The sequence below is a fragment of the Erythrolamprus reginae genome, chromosome 1 (genome assembly GCF_031021105.1).
Source record: "Erythrolamprus reginae isolate rEryReg1 chromosome 1, rEryReg1.hap1, whole genome shotgun sequence".
NCBI lineage: Eukaryota > Metazoa > Chordata > Lepidosauria > Squamata > Dipsadidae > Erythrolamprus > Erythrolamprus reginae.
The window spans coordinates 71,476,162-71,479,091 of record NC_091950.1 but is presented as its reverse complement, the minus strand read 5'-3'; the positions used below and the strand labels follow the sequence as shown (position 1 = coordinate 71,479,091).

Below are 2,930 nucleotides of genomic sequence, written 5' to 3'. Positions count from 1 at the left end.
AACCCAATTCAGAGGAAATTCCAACGATTTCTTAGTAATGAGCAAAAGGTAGAATTGTTTGTTTGTTTGTTTATCAACAAACTTATATGGTGTCCAACTCACGTACAGGTAACTTTGGGTGGCTTGCAACTTTAAAAATCCATAATATAAAAACTCCATCCTACCTCAGCCCATGATACCTAAGCAGCAATCTAATCAAACCAACTATTTGATCAGTTCCATCTCCATTTGGGATCCCCAGGCCCACTGATAAAACCACATCTTCATAAATGTTCCTCTCCATGGAAATCTTTAGTAAAAAGCAAAAGATTTATAAATCAGAAGAGAAACCAGATGAAAACAGGATGTGAAATCAGAAACCAGAGAGTAACAAAAATGACGCTTTTATTTTATAGGAATAAATATTGCTGAAATTTGCCTGTGAAGTAAGGAAAAATATGATCCAGAAATATTTTTAATTCATGTAAGTTTTATAAACTAATTATGTTTAAAACCAATCACTAAAATAACAGGTGTCCTTGTGTGTTTCTAGAATTGTCTATTGCCAACATTTCAGAAAGGAAATAGGGTTAATGACAGTGTCTCTCTCAAACATAATCTATACCATAATTTTTTCCTTCCTTCCTTCCTTCCTTCCTTCCTTCCTTCCTTCCTTCCTTCCTTCCTCCCTCCCTCCCTCCCTCCTTCCCTCCTTCCCTCCCTCTCTCCCTCTCTCCGGCCCTTTCTCCCTTCCTCCCTTTCTCCCTCCCTTTACTACCATTATGTTATCTCAAATCCTAAATGTATAGTTTTCATTTTGTTCATTTCATTCGTAATATGTACCTCATGCAGCTTCTAGATGAGGGACCTTTGAGGAACCCCACATGGTCCACTACCCATCTCAACAACAGATGCTGCAGTCACCTTACACAAGAGCAAACTATTATTTCTTAGTTTATTACTGCCCTGAAGCTAAGAGATATTGATGAAGGATGCAGAAAGACAGGGCAATGTTTTAGAAAACCAATACAGTTTTAGAAAAGTGGTTTTGAAATTTACAAAATGTGCTGTAAAATTTCTTTAGTTGTCTCATATGTGGCTTAATTCTTTCAGATGGGGCTGTCCATTATATTGAATGGAACCATACACCAGTTCAAATCCTAGCTAAGTCTGTTTGGTGGCCTTGGATAAATAATATAACAGTGACATACTTAGAAAACCATTCATAAAACCATAACATTTAAATATGTTAAAGGGTTAAATAAGGTTCAGGAGGGAAGTGTTTTTAATAGGAAAGTGAACACAAGAACAAGGGGACACAATCTGAAGTTAGTTGGGGGAAAGATCAAAAGCAATGTGAGAAAATATTATTTCACTGAAAGAGTAGTAGATCCTTGGAACAAACTTCCAGCAGACGTGGTTGGTAAATCCACAGTAACTGAATTTAAACATGCCTGGGATAAACATATATCCATTGTAAGATAAAATACAGGAAATAGTATAAGGGCAGACTAGATGGACCTTGAGGTCTTTTTCTGCCGTCAGTCTTGTATGTTTCTATGTTTCTATTCCAAGATTGAGTAAGATATGGACTTAATATAGAATGTTTTGCATCCTTCCAACATTAATTTAATAGTGCAATTACTACTGCTCAAATCACCTTCTTCTATTACTTCTGCTTCTTTTTATTATCATGCGCTTTTAAAATAAGGGGCTGGGGTGAAAAATACCTACAATATTCTTTTTTAAAAAATATTCTCTTCACATGTCTCTATTCAACTTCCACATGTACAAATTTCTGAGGTGGGGTTTTTTTTTTAATGTTCCTCTAAACTTGTGTTTTAAATGTCTGTGGCATCTACTTCATTTCCCTTGTTATTCTTACCCTTAAAAAATCCAGAAGTTAGTGAAGCATGACCCTTCATTCCTGAGACCGCACTGGCCATCCTTAATCAAGCTGTGCTTTTCTAAATGTCTCCATTTAATCTCCTAAAATGCTTTTTAAGACCTCACCCCCCTGCCACAAAGGAATCAAAACTAAATGGTCTGTAATTTCCTGAAGTGTTCCCAGATCCTATCTTAAATAATGACATTAGGTTGGCCACTTTCCAGCCCTCAGGTTGTTCTTGAATGCAGTGACTTTGTAAAACCTCTGATGAATCTTGGATAAACTCTCCCCCACTGTCTTTTACAATCTGGATGAAGAATGATTGACAACATGTATTCCATGGAATGCCCCTCTTAACTCTGCTGTGTTCTTTAATGCAATATTCTTATTTTTTTTACTCCAATTTTATTTTTCTACCAATAACTTCAATAATGTAGCAGCACATGAATGAACTTTATGCAATTTAAAGTATTTATTTAAAAAATAAAATAAGCACCTTTATAGTCACTTTGGCAATTCCTTTCTGTGTTCCTCCAAAGGTTTCAAGATTCCATCTGGATATTGTTTATAGAATCTAAATATGATTTTAAAGCATTTTTCCCTATTATGTTAACTTTCATATGATATCATCTAAAATCAAATTTTGATTTACAGACTTAGCCCCACTTAGTGGAGTATTGTAATAAGGGTCCAGTTGAATTAATTTTGTAAACTAATAAAGAAATCGTATTTCTGCTTATATGAACATAAAATATTGGGTGAAAAGTAACACTGCCAACGTGCTTGAAGTTTTGACATGTTCTTTGGTATTTGATGTGATAAAAGCTTATATTAAAAATGTCTGTGAAATGGAAGGCTGTACAGGTGGTCCTCGACCTATGATCACAATTCAGCCCGAAATTTCAGTTGTTATGTGAGATATTTGTTAAGTGAGGTTGGCTCCATTTTACAATCTTTCTTGCCACCCTTGTTAAGTGAATTACTGCAAAGGATAAGTTAGAGGCAACAATTGTTAAGTGAATCTGTCTTTTCCATTGACTTTGCTTCTCAAAAGGTTGCAAAA

The 2,930-nt window shown here is 35.2% G+C and overlaps 1 non-coding gene across 1 annotated transcript; it reads right to left on the bottom strand.

Annotated features, from left to right (window-relative positions):
• Nucleotides 1-227: 227 nt before the first annotated feature.
• LOC139158265 (U5 spliceosomal RNA) lies at nucleotides 228-338 on the bottom strand. Its single transcript, XR_011557656.1, has one exon. It is a non-coding gene; the product is annotated as a U5 spliceosomal RNA (small nuclear RNA).
• Nucleotides 339-2,930: the final 2,592 nt, after the last annotated feature.